Raw genomic sequence first — 18831 nt, 5'->3', positions numbered from 1 at the left:
ATTTGCAGGCGATCACCGGCGTCAGGTGTTCCTAGGATATATATATATACAATTCTCATGAAGGTTGGTCTGAGTTTTAAAGCAGGCTGGAGAAAGAGGGAGGAAGTCTGAGCTAGGTTGCAGCTGCGGCTGCTCCAACTGTCGAGTGGATCAACCGTTCCCCTGGTGTAATAACGAGCAGAGGGAGGAAACCGGGTCACGATGCCCTCAGAAATTAAACGTAACAACCGCTGTAAAGGCGTAAGACGCGAATGATTACACGGGGTGGGATTAATTCTCGTCGAAGAATTAGACGTGCTCGATAAGAATGTGTCGAGAAGAAGTGTTTCCATGAATGCTTCGTTTGTAACGAAGTCGCTTTGCGCGCTTCGATTCGGTTCGTCTCTGATGAAACTTTGTAAACGAATCAACGATTGTTGCTTCTGATCCGAGTCAAGTTATGTTTTCTCTTCCTCTTCGTTTCTTTTTAAAGATTTGCAAACGATTCTTCCTCTTCTAACTGTTCGTTACAGTTATTGTTGCAAGCGAAAGTTTCATGTCGATGTTATTCTTGGTCGTTCCTTCGATGGATATTGGTATTCAAGATTGCTTATCGTTTCATAATATAAAGGAGGATTAATAAGAGAACAATCGAATCAACAATTGAAAAATTGGCAAGTTTTTCGATTTCCAGAGATTTCCTTCTCGCTACTCTTTTTTATCCAAACAATCCTCCTACGAGAGAAACTCCTTCGCATTTGCCTCAACAGAATTCGTGCACATACTCTTGCACAATAGAAAATCTACAATGCAAAGTCGATCTCTAGCATTCCGCATCCCAGGAACGATCGATAATACGGGACAGAGTCAAAGCTCGAGATCGAACACCACTTACGTATTACAATCGAGTAGCCAATGATACATGGATTCTTTTACGGTTTTGGATCAGCGTTACACTCTTTTGGCAGCGTGCCCATCTCAATGACGCTTCCATAAGTCTCCTCGAGGAGCGGGACCTCCTCCCCAATACCACCACTCTCGCAACGTTCGGGACATACGATGTCCTGATGTCGTGACTGTGATAACCAGCGCCGAAATTTTTCAACTCCTGCTGAATTGGAATATAAATCGTCGTCCATTTCCGTTAGTGACGATCACACAAGCTCGATTAACCGTGCCTGTCACGCGTTGCACCACGATTGCCTGCCAATTGTAAACTGGATGTTATACTCGAGATTATTGCAAAGAATGAATACAAGAATCTCTTATTTTTTTTTCTTAGTTCAATTAATCGTGGTTGGACGGTTTAGTGGATTTTCGTTAAAAACATCGTTGTAATACCCTTGTCTTTAATGGTACGTGATGGTACGAATGAGGATGAGGATTTGTAAGATGAGAAATAGTAGTCGTGGTTAATTTAATTTAATGCGAAGGAATTTTTTTTAGTTTCTTCATTCTCGATATCAATGTATTTTCGCGTTTCGCGTATTGTTTGCAATTATGATTATTTTACAATGTGAAAATAATTTGTAAAATTCAATGGACGCACAACATCAATCTGTTAATCATCATAAATATCATTCACGATTATTAATAATTGAATGAACACGATTATTAAATTGTAGAAAGGATTTAATTACGGTTATTCAGTTACATTAATGAAATTAAAAATTTAAAATTATTAACGTATCGCGCAATAACATATTGGACAATTATAAATATTTAAACAGATTATTTTAATTCCTGATTATCAAATCTGAGTTTCAAATAACGTGCATATTTTATCAATAAATCCTGCATACGTGACAAAAATATTTCGATCATAACATGGAATCCGATTTATCACAATATATTTCCCTCTTTATTTATAAACTAATTTATAAAAAAAAAAAAAAAGAAAAATAAGCCTTTCCTCCATGATCATCAAATGAGAGATCTCCGTCCCACGGGGATCAAAGTACAAAGAAAATTGGCCGCGAATCAGTATTCACCAGCGATAAAAATTAATTCCTGATCGATCACTATTTCACCGCAAGAATTTTAATAAGGTGGAAGTTTACCTCATCGATATTTTCTCTACACATATATCAATCTTCAACCGGACGAAAATATCATCGTTTCATTCCTCTTCCTCGAAACAAAAAAAAAAAAAAAAAAAAAAAAAAACGGAGAAATATTATTTCTTTATTTATTTATTTACTTACTTATTACGACATAACGTGAAATAAAAACGTCTCGTCAAAGACTTCCTATTTTTTTTTTTTTTTTTTTTCATTCAAATGATTATCTATATACGTATCCTTGCTCGAGGCGTGCCTGCTCCTCGCACATAATAATCTAGACGAGATAAAACATGGCTTTCGTTGCGTTCCACGTTGGAGAAAATACCGTTCCGGTTTGCGGAAAAGATGTTTCCGTCCGTCTGCAAAGAATATTTCCTTCGTGTACACGGAGCGTTCCGACGAAACCGTGAAACGATGGTTCGTTCAGTAGGAAACTAGTTTACATTGTTCTCCGAATTCACGTTCGTGGAAACAAAATGCAACGATAATCGCGAGTAAATATTTAAAGACACGCTGTTTTCTTGATTTATAATCGTTAAAATGTGCTCATATTTTAGACTCACCAAAGTTTTTATTTTTTGATGAAATGAATAGTTTTTTTTTTTTTTTTTTATTTTTCAACGAAACTCAACTCGTGATCAGAACACGATAGATCGAGTATGGTAATTTCTTTTTCACCGAGATGTCATTTTAAGGAGGTGAAAATCAATGCTTAAGATTTTAATGAATTTTCGTCTCTTTAAATATAATTTTGTAATGGTGTCGAACAGAGCGAAATTTTAAATTAAATTTTAAAAATTTTAAAAATTGTTCAGAACGTAATGGTTCTATCACCGTGGTGTGAAATAAAATATAATTGATAACTGATTTCATCCCCTGAAAGAAATTCCTCGTTGCTATATGTGCAATCTATTATGTTCTACATATGTATAAAAAGTTTCGTTAAAATCAGAATTTTCGAGTTAAGTGAATTTTCCTATAAAATATTCGAATACTTTCATGAGCCACTGGATATTAATTTAGAAACCTTATTTTTTTTTCTTTTTTTTTTTTTTTTTGGTTGAATTTACGACGAAATTTTTTTTTTGAAACTTATATGCACGTAATAAATGAAATTTATATTTCTTAATATTTTTTGATGATAACGCTCTTTCAAAATTCTCTTCTACCATTTATCCTTAAGAGAACTTATCTCTAAATACATACATTTATGCATACAAGAATAAAGATGTAAATTTTACAAATTATTTAAGCAGAATTCTAGTTTCTATCATTGCTATGCTACTTGTTTCAAAATACTATGAATTTGTCTATTTCTTCCATTCTTTTATCCTTTTTCATTGCTTATTATTTTTATTTTTAATCTATCCATGAAAGATTTAAAACGATAAATTATAAATTATCATTTGCAGGAATAGGATAAAGTTCAAAAATACAAAAAATATATAATTTTTGTTGTGAATTTTAATTTAATAAAACACAACTTTTCAAAAAAATTAAATATTTTTTTTTTAATTTCATACAATCTTTTTCTAAAGTGATTGTATCTTGTTACAATTTCTTTCAAACAAAGAATTTTCGATATGGATATTGCTACATTTTTTGTTTTTACACAGAACAAAACATTATTCTTTAAATAACGAATTAACTCACCTATTCATGTAAAAAAATGTATAGCGCACAATAGCATAGAAATCGATATTATCCTGAATACGAAGCATACAAAAGGCAAACTAATCAACCAATCCATCTAGACATTTAGTTTTTGAAAAATTAATCCCTTACAATTTTCCAATTTTTATATTTCACTTTCTTGTTTCAATCAAACTATTTCATTTCGGTCTAAACTTTGAGATAAAATTAAAAAAAAAATTACAATTTAAAATCAAATATTAAAACTTTAAAAACTTATCAATCTTACGAGAAAATGATTCAAAGAATTCTAGTTAACGTTACAATTCTAAAAAATCACGCAATTCGTCGTTGAAATTAGAAATTTTTCAAAAAGTGGTCGAAATTGATCAGGTTCAGCCAGCCGAGTACCTCTTCCACGCCCTAAATCATTTCAATGGGACCATCGATGAACGAAGCCACGGGACACCATGTATACCGGATTTATTTTCCATCGTGTGTCGAATCGCTGAATCTAACCGTGGCTCGAAATCCAGTAGACAAAGAGGAGGCGCGACTGGAGGGATAGATCTGGAAACGCGAAAAATTTCCAACTTTTGAATCAAGCGTGATCAAAAAACGAATTCACGCGAGATATCGAGCCGTTGATCATACTGTGAACACGAGTTAACTTCGAATCGTGTACGTCAATTATAAGCGAAAGAGAATAGAAAACAGAAAACGGGGGGAAAGGGAAAATGTATCCAACCAACGTATCGAAACGAAAAAAAAAAAAAAAAGAAGAAAGAAAGAAAGAAAGAAAGAAGGGAAAAAAGGATGAATTATAACGATTATGCGTTTCGAGGAAAAAATTCGCGAGCTCGTAATTACATCAACGATTCGCACTAAAAATAGATAATTATCGATATGTTTTCCTGGTATTTTCCATATCCATATTAATTATACTCCTTTTATTCCAGGTGTTTTTGCAAAAGCTCTTTAGTATCGCGACGCTTACGCTCGGTTTGAAATCGTGCATCGCGAGGTAAGTCATTTCTTTAATTTTATGATAATTAAGAATATAATCTCGGTCTTTTTCTTTTTCTTTTTTTTTTTTTTTTTAATTTTTTCTTTGAAGATATTTTTTGATATTTTCGAAATCAAATTGTGAGACGTACAAGAGGATATTCTATATAATATTTTATAACATCACGAGGGAAGATATCCAATATCGAACAATTACAGTCAACCCCGAGAAAACTTAAGCACTCTTAGTTAGCCTGGAAAACCACGTGGATCCACTCCCATAGGAGAAATAGGGTTCCCTTGCTGTGCCAACAGAAGCATCGATGTCTCATGCCGCAACCCCTTGTGTTCCTAATTAGCCACAAAATTTGTTTGTAACTCAAACGATCGATCGTTGCATAATTTCGCCGTTAATACATCCGTTGATCAAAGATCGCCCGTGTAATTTAACCCTTTTGTTAACCAAAGCCCGCCGAACATCGCTCACCACGCTTAAAGGATAATTATGGCCAATCCGTCAAAATCTCACGTTAATTTAACAACTCTAATTGCTTGTAGCATAATTCGATATTCCTCGATGATTAAATTTATTAAACGCGTAATATAATGTTCCCGTGATACAAACATTTCTGAATGATGCTTAAGTATAAATTTTACTTGATTTCTTTTAATATTAAAAAAAAAAAAAATATCGCAAATTTGAATTATATTATCTGTAAAGAATAAAGAAGAAATTAGGGGGAATGTTTGAATTTCGATATAAAGTCGAGCGAATTAAAGTGAAATTACCGATTAAAGTATTTTAACAAGATACAAACAATTTAACGATGCAACATCTCGTGAAGATTTCTAGCCGCGAGACTTTCATTTCCCAGTTCCGCGGAATAAATATTCCATTGGTGCACTCGTCGGGACTCACTGTCAATTCGGTGGCCTCTCAAACAATATTTATTTAGCCGGTATCGATTTCGTTGGCATGATATTGGTTTCCCGTACCCGTTGCTTGTATTTCTCTCTCTCTCTCTCTCTCTCTCTCCTTCTCTCTTTCTGTATTTTCGTGCGCTAAATCTCTGGCCCCTCCCCGCCGTTCGTTTTCACCTATTTCCATCGCTATTTCTTCCACAGTCGATCAAAAAACGCGCCTCGGAGGCAAACTAATTTATAAACATTCAAGATTCGAATCGTCATGTTTTCCCGTGCGATCGACTTAATATGGAGGGGAAAAAAAAAAATTTTTTTTCATCGAGATAAAAAGAAAATAATATCGAAGGAGCGGTAAGAGAGAGGGGGGGGGAGAGGCGGAGGGAGGGGGATAACAAAATCAAAATATAGAAACGTCAAGAATGCGGGGAGGGGAGAGAGAGCTGAAAGCTGTTTCCGAGTGCACAATGCTATTTCCGGCACAATGATGGATTCAATTTTCGATAGCGAATATATTCGACTGGATGGATATGATATTATCTTCCGGAACATCGGAACAGACTAGTTGCTTGTCTTGCGTTTAAATTCATATATAACGTATGGATTAATTTTCTTATTAGCATTATCGATTCATTAATTATCGATGTGTATTTAAAATATATATTTTTTATTATCGTGTTGTACTTGTTATGTAAATTTCCGTGACGAAAATGGAGTAATTTTCAGAGAAGGTTTATTCATGTAAATTGTAGAATGCAAATATTCCACTATAACGGTAAATGTTGACTCGAGTAAATTTGAATACGAGTTCGAAGTAATTGTACACAGATGAACGAGGTATCGATGTATTTGACTTACAAAATATAAGTGATGAAACCTGATGTGTTAAGCGATGTGTCCTTAAATATGTTTCTTTTAAACTTTTAAAAAAAAAAAAAAAAGAAAAAATTTCAAATTTATCGATCCACACCTTTTCATACCTCGTAAATATATATTTCTTCAAAAATGTTTTAAAAATGTTTCATCAAAGGCAATCTTTTCACAACGCAGCAAAAAAGATTTCGTAACCCTCTCTTTCTCTCTTTCTCTCTTTCTCTGTCACTCTCTCTTTCTCTGTCACTCTCTCTCGCTCGTTCATTCGCTCTCTTCACGTACTCTATAAAACCGCTTTATGAAATATTAAAACAACCTTCCCGATAACGTTGAAAAATATAATTATACCAGCCAGATTCGCCAGAATGATCGCAATATATTTAAAAATTTGCCAAGCTTGCCATCTCAATTTTAGTTGCACTTCTCGCGTTGCACGTATCCCGGTTATCATCGTTGACACGCAAATAACGACGCGGGAGTTAGCGGTTTTAATTAACGATATTAACGCATCCCGTCGTGTGTACTCGGAAACGCAGTACACGCAGAGAGCTGCCAGTGATGCTCATTTGTGCACCGATAAAGCAAAAACGCGAAAACACATCGTATTTGTTCCGCTTTATTTCCGTGTAAAGATGTCGACTGATATAGTAAATATAATCTAACATTTTCGAAATTAATCTTAGATTTTTATCGAATACACGCGCGTGTCACGCGAGATTTTTTTTGAACGTAGTTCTCTCGCCGAGCCTGGTCGATTTATACGTACTAAACCGCCAGATAGCGTTGTTGTGCACGCAAGATGGCGTACGGTCGATCTGCTCGAGAGAATTCGAATTTATAGATATAGAGGCGAGAATGATTGTTTTCCAACGAAACACGCTCGAATCGGGGTTTCGTTCTAATAAATGGGAATAATAGGTGTCACTAGGGGATCGTCACGCGAACCTCTAACGATTTTATCGGCATATCGGGGAAGAGCAATGTAGGCATTCCCGCTCGATTACGATCTCGTAATGAAACAGTGTCGTTCGTCTTCGTTAATCACGATTCTGTCTAGCTATTATCTATTCGACGATATCATTTGTTTTATCATTATATATATATATGTATTTACACGATTTAAAGTAATTGGTATATAAACGTTACAAGTAAAAGAATTATATATTATTATTTCTTATAAATACTCTGTTACGATAACGTTTGATTAGTGATATTAAATCTTTTAAAAAATTACAGTATTTACATATAAAGAGTTTTATTTTAAAATTGTTAAGGAATCTCTATTAGAATTTCGATATTTTAAATAATTTGTATTATATAATATCTATTAATGTATTCAAATACTCTATGATTTTCAAGCATGGATGTACGTAAGTATACGTCATACCCTTTCGTTTGATATGATTACGATGTGATTATACTTATGGCTGATTATATTCATGCTGTTATTACCAGATAGTACGCATATAGAGAGAAATTCATATGATCGAGGCGCAGTTTCGTCGAACCTCTCGAATCGGATTCCAGGGATTAATTACGGGAGAAAGGTGTATTATAAGAGTGATCATGAGATAATCCAATTTATTATTACCTATTAATGTATATACATCCATGTACTACTATAGAATACGTAATATTTTTTCGAGACAGGTTACCATAATACCGATACGAAGGTACGTCTTCAATATATTGCGCGATGAAGCAACGCATTTGCATAACGATCGTCGCTATGGGAAACCAAACTATGCATCGTAAATAATATAGGTTGGATTCAAATGCAATATCTATGAAGTACGCGTTAATTGTCACGAGTGAAATCGATACAATGTTTTTTTTTTTTTTACCATCGAAGAATGTTTCGCAATAAAATAGTTTCAAAATTGAAATTTTGAATTTTAAAAAAGTTCATCTCCAAAGCATATTGAACAAATAAAATTTAAATTAAATTACGGTTATGAAATTTTCCAAAAAATTGTTTATAAAAATATTTGAAATTTAAAATATACACATTGAACACGACTGACGTGAACACGAGAATTCTAATTGACAGTTGACATGCATCATATGAATTTTTCCAGAAGATAGAAAATAAAAAAAAAGTTTCCATTTCGTTGCATTTCGTTTTATAATATACGTTTCTTTTACTTATCAAAAAAAATCAATATTCATCATCGAGAATCCTCTTCGATTTTTCATATTGAACGTATTACGACGGTAACAAACTTCCTCTCTATTTACATTTTTCTGTCATAGATACAAATCCGTTGTAGATAGACGCAGCACAAGAACACAGTAAAGAAGGAGTCGCATTAATCGAAAGAAATATCCAGGATACATGGGCTTTCCATTTGGGCAAAGCGTTAAACGTCACGCGTCCTTCTATCAATCGTGCTTCGTCAGTTCGATTATCCCTTGTGTCATTCGATGTGATCTGCGAGCGTTTATGCGTCTGTCCGTCAGATAGGTTTCTCCCTCTGATTGGCTGTAAATAATCGCTTTCACGTCACGGTGGCTCCTCGGCCGTGCATCATCCCTCGACATCCAAGATATTACAGTCGTTTCGATGCCTCCAATTTTTCGGATAAATTATTCTTTTCCTTTCCTTTCCCATTTTTTACAGGGAAAACGACAGATACGTTAAGCGCACGAAAAGCTGTGCCATCGTTAAATTTAGAGGAAATTTGCGATAATTTCGTTTATACCTCATTTTATTCGATTTTATTATTTATATATAGGAAAGGGAATGGAATGATCGATAGAACTTTTACGAATCGATACCTTTCTTTTTATCGTTTAATTATCAAAAAATTTGTTCGATTCGTTTTCTTTTTCTTTGATCGTTCGCTTATTGAATTCTGATGCATCTCCTCGATTATTTTCCATTCAATCATATTTTTCTGGCGAAATATAGAATAAAATAATGTTTTTATTTAAATTTTGGATTGATTAAAAATTATTCAATATTGGCCTTACTTACGTAATTTTAAATATCTTGGATATAATATAGAATATTAAATTTAAAAATAAAGTTCATGGAAAGACTTTGCTTTTTATTTCAATTTCATTGAACTTGGCTTTCAAAGAAAAAGAATCGCGAGCAATTATTATCAGGCCACCGATCTGGTGAAACAGGAGATCGCAATTTGCATCGAAATTCTCTACACGAAAAGTGTAGAAAGATGAAATCGCTTTATTAAATTCGTAAAAACTATTTCACTTCGTTACATTCAGATTAATTGGAGATAATTGGGTGATCCAGGACATCGAAATCGGAATGCGAGAGGGTAGAAACGGTGATCTGGCCGAGTCTGCTTCTCTCGAAACGAGTTGCTTGTGCAGTGTACGCAGCGACGAATCCGAGAGCGCAATGATTATCCATTACACGGTTAATTGTTTCGTGATACTGATAAGTTCGTTGCTGCTTAGATGCACCCAGCGATCGTTCTTGTGTTACAGAGAGTATTATCGGGGAGAATCGTTTTAGAGATAGAGCTATGGTAGCTTCCTGCTTCTAGTTGATCATCCTGCTCTTCGATGTTTAACGATCTCATTGAAATCAATTTTTCTTGAAATAACGTTAATTGTTCTTAATATTCCCAAGTTAACAATTATATTCATGAGCATAGCCTTAATATAAATTAATATAAATTTCTTTTAATTTTGTTTAAAATCCTTTGAATATAAAAGATGTACATCATATAAACTTTCAAATTTTAATAATAATATTATATTCACATTTAATTATTTGTTACATTTATCTTAACAATTTTCATTTATCCTGTATCTCATTTAGAAAATGATGATTCCGCTAATTAATCTAATCAATATTAAAATTATCTATCTAAAATTAAAACTAGATATTATTCTAATAAAACAATTTCACGCAACAATTCAATAATTTTATCACGTCACACGAACGTCTATCTTAGCTTCAGCTTACATAACCTAACCCTTTCATACTAAAAATATTCTCTCTGTAATCATCTTGCTCCCTATCGCTAATCTTTCGAAATGTTACTCGCCCATCTTACCGGCTATGGGATTTCCATGTAGTCTCAAAGCTACAAGACACCCGTCTTTCAACCATCATCCCCCTTCGACAACACGAGACTGTTGTTGCCTCGACGAACGGTTGTCAACGGGGCCGGTTGTTTCCTCGATGATTTTGTTCCCTTCCTTCACCATTCGTTGTACCAAACACGTGAATAAATGGCGTATTTTGGATTTCCTTCTCTCTCTTTCTCTCTTTCTCTATCTTTCTCTCGTCTTTCCGCTGCTCTTTCCACTTTGTCACCTTAACGCAGCCGTTAAGAGAGGGTGGATGCAACGAGGCCAGGCTTTATATCCGCGGCCAGATAAGAGCGTGGAGGATGCGAAGATTTACATGGACAGTGTGAAATGCAAGCATGCAGGAATGCTTGGATTTTTCGCCAGCCGGAAACAAGGGTCGCGCGCGCGGCTGTTCCGATGAGCTGCGTGCTCATGGAAAAAGAAAGAGGCACGGGTTGGGAGATTTATCCACGTTAACGTCCCTTCCGCCGCCATGTTGGATCTGTTCTTTACGGTTTGTTCCGTAACTTTGAACCGTGGTGCCGTTGATAAAAGATCCCCTTTACATTTTTGACTATGATTTCTGGAATCGTGTCGTGTTTTTTTTTCTCTTGTTTCTTGCGTTAAGATGAATTTTACAGTCTTACGATAATAAGTGTAATAATTAGATTTTGAGAATAAATATTTGGTTGATATATATAAAATATATTGTATTATTTAAAACATAATACATGTTGAATTTATATATTATTTTTTTTCTAAGAATCGTATCAGTTCCAGAGTTTAAAAATTCGTAGTCTAACAATAATATAATAGCATGGATTATAATGCGTAGAAATTGAAGAGGAATTGAAAAGTTAATTATGATTTTCAAGATTTTTTCAATTTATAATAAAAATATGGAGCAATTTTTATTAATGTATCATTAAAAATAAACATACAACTTTTGTATTGTACGTATATTGGGAATTATAGTTATAATTGAATATGCTAGAGTTTTATATAAGTTTATATATATTATAATATTTCTTGAAATAAGTTCTGAAACGCTAATTGCTTCAAAATTATTCATTATTCATATAGATCTATTCGTTATTTCATTATTTTTTAATCATAAATTTTTAATTGATTACTTGAACGATTGATATTAAATTTTGAAATTAAAATTAAATAATGGACATGAAGTGTATACCAAATATAATTTACAAGATAACTATCAAACGAACGAATACGTTCAATAATTCTTATTGAAGAATCTAATAATATAAAATATAAAATATTTATATTCGTGAATACTGAATATTATACGCCATTCAGAGTTTTTTTTAGATCAATCATTTATCCACATTTCAAACAAAAAGAAATTAAAATAGAAATAAATACTTCCAAGGAAGTCATATGCAAAAGATTAATTTATAGATATCACATGCAAATAATACGCTACATCGACATGCAATAATCCAGTAAAGGTACACGTTTCTTAAAAAGAAACAAAGTACGGATCGTAATCCGTATATTACGAACATTTTGCATCCGCCTCGTTATCAATAAAGCAACGGACACGCTAAAAGCGCAAACTAGGTCTTCGACCTAGATTCTTGGTGATTCACCGTGAAATACGAAACTTTTGCACACGATAGCCTATGTCAGCATCAAAGGATATATGGATTCGATCGGGTAATCAGCAACGATTGGCACGATGAATCCGTATAAATGTATGCACTCGTGTATTCGTCATTAGTATAAAGAGGTCATATTTTTTTTTTTTAAATTTAACTTCGTCGAATAACACAACGAAGCGTAACAGTATTTATATTTCTCGATTTCTCTTCCATTTATTTTGATCTTGGAACGTGGAAATCTGTTTTATATCTAATCTTCGAAGATATAAAGATTTCGAAAAAAATATATAATTCAAATTGCATGTTAAATATTCGCGATATAAATATAAATGAGAAAAATAAATAAAACAATTTGGTTAAATTCCATATTCTATTGCGTTTATCAAATTCTTAAAATTTTATCGAGGATAAATAAATTAATAAAAAAAGAAAAATCGGTTTTACATTTGTAATCTACTTCTCTATCCATAATGCTCATCGTTAATCACAATTTCATCGATTACATAATACATACATAAATACCATTAATTACAGACCACTCCGTATATCATCGAAATCCGAATGATTTGCATCGATGCAAATGATAGGCAGCGATTACAATAATGCAAATAATATCTAGCGTTACTATTTTCTCCAGGCATACAACGTAGGCGTCGTAACCCGTCACCTCATTGTTATTTGTAGATTAATTGCACTATAGCTCTATGCGTATATTACAAACGTGTAATATTTGGTTAATTAAATCGAGGGTATAATTTCAATTAGAACTAGAGAAATACGTAATTAATAGTATAAAAAGAGTTTTGTCGACGATATAATAGATCGAAATCTATTCTTTTACAAGTAAAACTTTCCCTCGATATTTTTATTTTAATTCGTCTATTATAGAGTTGATCACAAAAATCTTGTAGAGCAATTTATTTTTTAAAAAAAGACTCTCCAAATTTTTATCATCAAATTTTCTCAAATTTTATATACAATTTCCTATGAAATATTTTTCCCATAACAAAAGCAGTTTCATTATGAAATTACATTAAAAAGAAAACGAAAACAATACTCAAATTCGAAATGATATTTCATTAATCAATTTTTTTTTTAATTTAAAAAAAATTGCTCCATATATTAGCCATTAAATAACAATACAATAATTGTTCATGTTCATGAATAGATTCAAAATTTCATCTAATCTATCTCTCAAAAATTCTCGACAAAAATTCGTGAACGAATGTGATCAAGTACACTGATCGAAAATATTAATAATCACGTGTAATAACCGTCGTTTGTTATTTCGTTTCGATGAAATTATCCCGACAAAACTTACAGGAATTCCCCTGTATATACGAGCGCCCTGTTATTAATTCCATTAAATTGACTCGGCCACACGTTTGCGCTCCGCTTAGATTATTTATGGCGAGGACCAAGGGATGCCCCCGTATCAGCGGTCGGTAGGGAATCTCATTCGTGTCCGAAATTAGGAAAACAGTAGCTCTGTAATTTCCGGTCGTTGGCCAAACACCGGCGCGCACACACTCTTCGCGCGGTTTCAATTTCGCGTACGCCCTCGTCTTATATAGCTCACACGGCCTCGTATCATTTGCATACAATTAGCCTTATCCAAATTATTTTCTTGCGTACATTTCTCTAATTTTTATTACGTCGTGTTTGCAAGGAGAGGCAATTCTCTTATTATTATTATTATTATTATTTTTTGTAGTTTTGAAAACATCTACGTAAAAAGATTATTATTCATCGTGTCTGATAATTAATGATAATTATACGTTGGAAATATATTAACGATGATAAAAGGGATTTTGGGGTTACTTGAGTTATTTGTGATATTTATTTATGAAGTATAAATTTACTTTTTTAACCAGTATTTTTTCGATTTATTGATAGGTACAATAAATTTCGTTTCATTCATAGCACACAACCGATAATTGAATAATTATGCATGTAAATATACAGACGATAAATATATCATAGAACGTAAATTCACGTCATACACTCTAGGGATTACGTTGCAAACTCCATTAATATTCTCGCAGCCGATATATTATAATCGGGAATACATTTTTGTTTCTAAATCTCAAATACTTGAATACGAATTCCGAACGTGCAATATATTCCCAAAGAGAAACAGAATAAAAGGAAGATCTTCCTCGCGGAATCCCTCGATCCCTTAACGATGTCGCGAGACAGGGGGCAAAACATCGACGAAACTCTAATCCGAAACTCGGAAATCGCGACCAATTATACCCGGTTTCGGAATTTACGGTTCGGGATGGCGGTGATAGAACCGCGGGGCGGGGGTCACGCGGAGTTAAAACGCGTTCGGAAAATTAACAGCCCGTGGCCGGGTAGTTTATGCACGGGGGCGAAATCGCATTCCGCCCGAAAGTAACATTATTCGAGGCGAATAATGCTTTCGTTTCCGAGAGAAACGTTACAAGCATAATGCACTGCATCATTTGCCTGCGATTCGACCCGTATTTAGCGGTTGCCCTCCCGGCGCACATCGGGTTTCCGCTTTTTCATTTCGTCGTTCCCAACTCCCACACGGCTTTTACCGTTTAAAAAACGTTTACTCCCGATTATTCCCGAATGAATATTCCCCAGTAAATACGATTCGAGACTCGGGGCCCTTCGACCGAGCCCCCCGTTTCATAAAAATATACACAGGATCCGCTTGCCCCGCGGATTTCGCATCGTTTACCCGTTCATGGAACAAGGGTTTGGGACGAGAGCGCCGCTAATTTAATCGCACCTTAACTCTTTCCCGGAATCGGCGCGTCACTCGCAGCTGTGCGCAATTTACGTTCAAAAGTAAGGAATTACGCCACTCCCCCGCACGATATAATTAATCCTTGGGATAGAGGGGTAGAAAGCGTCTCAAAGATCCTTGCCGTCGTCGGAATGCGGCCATTTTCGTTACGAGGCGGATGTTGAAACGTTAAAAGCTCGCCGAAATAATCGTCTGAAGCGTCTTCGTTAGTCTGAAACTGTCTCGTGCCTGCGACTTCTTCATTAAGGTGCAACCCCTAATCTTGCGGCAACGCGGAACGTGGCCGGAAACGTCGCCACTCTATTTCCAGGGACGACGATATTCTCAAGGTAGCCACGAGGTGGCAATTACCACGTGTTGGGCGATCCGATGGTGGCGCCGCCACCGAGTTAACCAACCCGGGACGAAATACTTGTGAAGTTAGGTTGGATTGCCGGCCAGCTTTCTGGCTGTAGTTACACCGGTGAAGCTGTATTACGGAAGGGACTGTCTGGGCAAATTCTCGAAATACCTGCCAGCTGCCACGGTCAAACGTCAAAGCGAGCTTCCTGTCGCTGCTTCCTTCTCTCCTCTGACCCACTCTTCCCCATCTGTCTATTCCAGAGAGTGATCCACTCTCTCTCTCTCTCTCTCTGTGGCCTCACTATATTGCTTCTATATTGTATCGTGTGTAAGTAAAATCGTGATTCGAAAATATGGGCAAGATGCGAAAATGGGGAATTTTTTGAGACTTGGTCTTCGAGGAAATTGATATTATGAAGTTATAATTTTAATTCTATCCGATCTTTCTATTTCTTTATGATTTCTCTATTGACATTTTTATTATATTTTCGATATTTTATTCTAAAATTCGTTTAATGTTGAATAAATTAAAGATTTGCATTTGTTATTTGATATACAAACAATTACAATTTGATCCGTATAATTAATATCATAACGATCCGTTTAATATGATATTTGGATAAATAATTTGATACTTACATTTGATATGAAATATTGATTATTAGACGAATTTAAATGGAGAAAACAATTCTTAGGATAAAAATAGTTGAGTGACAAACTACTGTTTCGAATTTTCCATACAGATTTGGAGAAATTATAAAGAGATATTACGGATGGATCCGATTATAATTTCTAAGAAAATAAAGACTCAAGAAATAACTTTTCGATGCGAATTTAATTTTAACCTTTTCATTTGATTTTAAACTTTGTGCATTTTTATATATAGTTGTACCAATACATTTTGGAACTTGTAAAATCATTTAAAAATCATTTTAAATCTGAAAAATATTGAATTTTATAATACAATAAAACTAGCTGCTCGATATAGATTTCATTTAGTATCGAGTTCATAGATTTGCTCAGGTCAAGGAAGTTTAACGATACGGATCATGGATCCAGGAAACGTAGTCCAGGTGGATGTCACGATCCAAACTCTACTCCATGCTTGTTGATGTCGTTTATAGAAAAGATTCCAGGTGGTCGCGGTTGTGAATGCGAACAACGGAGGAACTGAAGTGAATGATGAAATTGCCGGTTATTCGATTGCTTTGAGCCACATGACAGGATCTGAGTGAATGTTTGGGATATAGGACCGGTGATTGGCCCAGGTAAATAGTAAACATCTGTTCGAGGTGAGACACTAGGAAAGGATTCAATTAAATCACGCTACATTGAAGGTCGAGGTAGAAATACTTTATTCGATATTGTTTGCAATGTTTCTTAGATTGTTATGAAAAGAAAAAAAGAAAAAAAGAAGAAAGAAAGAAGAATGATCCATTATTAGTTGAATCTCTGTTGGATAAGTTAAACTGATAAGTTAAACTCCTAAAAAGAGACCTATTTTAAAGTACTTACCAAACTCTGACCAGTGCATACGCTTAATAACATATATCATGGTAAATGTGACGGTGAAAAAGTTTCTAGGGAAACAAAGTTTTGTAGGATATGTGAGAGGAGTTTCTGTGTTTTCGTGTATTCGAACCGTGTCTAAATCAAACGAGTTATGATATAGTTTATCTTTTATTTTTGTGTCGTAGCACTTCAAATATTAATCTGGAGTCCTTTTTTTCTCTCGTAGACTCGAGAGAATATTTAGAAACTTTTTTTTTAATCAAATACCTTTTTTTCGAAATATCGGACACTTGGACGCGTTTAATCATGTAATTAAATTCAACCGTTCTTCAAATTTTTGTTTTCGATTTAGAAAATCTCTGGAACTTTCAATTAAATTCTCAGAATAGATATGATACGATACGTTGGTCGACCTAATTCCCTAAATAAAATTCCCTAAATAAAACACGAACAAAGGAAAAGGACAATTTCGAGTGGTATGGTCACGTTAACAGAAAAGTGTCGATAAATTTGATATTCGAGTCGCGTTTGTACGATTGGCAGCTCGGCAGCATAATTTAACCTCGTTAGTATTGGCCGCCTAGTGCTTGAACATTGTCGTCACTGTTGCACTCGACGTTAAATTCGTCAACCTAATCGAAAGCGGTTTACACTCGTACGTATTGGCCCCGCGTGCAGTCTGAGGTCTTTTTGAACGATTCTCTCGTCAATTTCCTTCCTAGATTCTATTTTTTTTTTTTTTTATGAAGAAAAAAAAAAGAAGAGAATACATTCCATTGTCGCTTCGATTAATCGCATAGTCTTTTGATTCATTTCTTTGTACATTCTCTTTTATACTTTTTTTCACCATTTTACTACGATCTTGATTCTTGCTCTCTTCTTTGCATTTTTTCCACAGCTTTCTTTATATTTCTCTTTTAACTTTTAACGGTTAATCCCTCCTTTTTTTTTTTTTGCATCGTTGTTTTATTCATCCTCTATTTGTCTTGGATCTCGAATATTTTTGCTATTTTATCTTTTTATTCTTGCTTTTTTTTTCTGTTTCGTTACTTCGCCGTATTAAGGTTCTTCCCTTCTTTTCGTTTTTTCCTCTATTTTCTTCCATCTCGGGCTTTCCTTCCCTCATTTTCTTCTATTCTGATACGCTTTTGTCTCGGGATAAAAAAAAAGAAAAAAAATTGTTTGCTGCGAATATTAACTTTGCACGCAGATATACTTAAGCTTTCCAAAAGAAGAGTCTAAAGAAGAGAGACAAAAGCAGCTTGAAAGTTCCAGTATTTTTTAGTATATTTTAAATACAACGAGAAAAAGAAAGAAAGTACATCCCACAGTTTCGTGAATTTTAAAAAAAAAAAAAAATTTCTTCATGTACCAAAACTACCTTTTATCCTATCCCCCTTTCTTTTTTCATCGTTCCTCCTACATATATATATATATTCATTTCTCTCCCCCTCTTTTTCACATTGACCTTATCGAAACACAAACGAAATTCAGTTTCACGAAAAACGTTCAAAACGTTGCACCGCTTTAAATTGTTCGATCAGGGTACGCGTCGACGTTTTCCAGCCAAGGAATTTTTCCGGCCACTCGATTTCCTCTCTCTCTCTCTCTTTCTCTCTCCTCTTTCCTTGTCCTCTCCTCGAGGGCAACCGCCTACCTCGTCCCATTTCTTTCATATCCTTCACCCTCGCCACCCTCGCGCGGTCGATTTCAAACGAGGCGTGATTAAAGATTATCCAGTTTGAACGGGGGCGCACCGAACTTTCCTCCACTCGTTCTCTTTCCAGAATTAACTAGCTAAGCTTAATAGATAGACAAGATTCCCTACGTGAACGCTCAAGTTTCGTTGCTATTTGTTTTAAACCGAGAGACGTATCGGGTTCTTTAGACTCGTGTCGATGTTTTATATCCACTTTTCCTTCACTTTCGAGTTCAAAACGAGTCGTCTAACAATTTTGAAATTTCAATCGTTTTCAGAAATCTGAAATCTTGTCTTGTAGATAATTGAAATAAATAAAAACAAAGATTGAAATCTTGCCGGAGAAAGAAA

The 18831-nt window shown here is 34.5% G+C and overlaps 1 protein-coding gene across 2 annotated transcripts in view; it reads left to right on the top strand.

Annotated features, from left to right (window-relative positions):
* LOC122718682 (leucine-rich repeat-containing protein 24-like) overlaps positions 1-18831 on the top strand; it is a 290335-nt gene that overhangs the window by 37742 nt on the left and 233762 nt on the right. For both annotated transcript variants that reach the window (XM_043943933.1, XM_043943931.1), the window contains exon 2: positions 4634-4698. The gene's annotated coding sequence lies outside the window, so the exon portion shown is untranslated. The remainder of the gene's footprint in view (positions 1-4633; positions 4699-18831) is intronic.

The sequence above is a fragment of the Apis laboriosa genome, unplaced genomic scaffold (genome assembly GCF_014066325.1).
Source record: "Apis laboriosa isolate Shangri-la unplaced genomic scaffold, ASM1406632v1 scaffold68_cov148, whole genome shotgun sequence".
In the NCBI taxonomy this organism is placed as follows: Eukaryota; Metazoa; Arthropoda; class Insecta; order Hymenoptera; family Apidae; genus Apis; species Apis laboriosa.
This window is presented reverse-complemented; position numbering and strand designations above follow the sequence as displayed.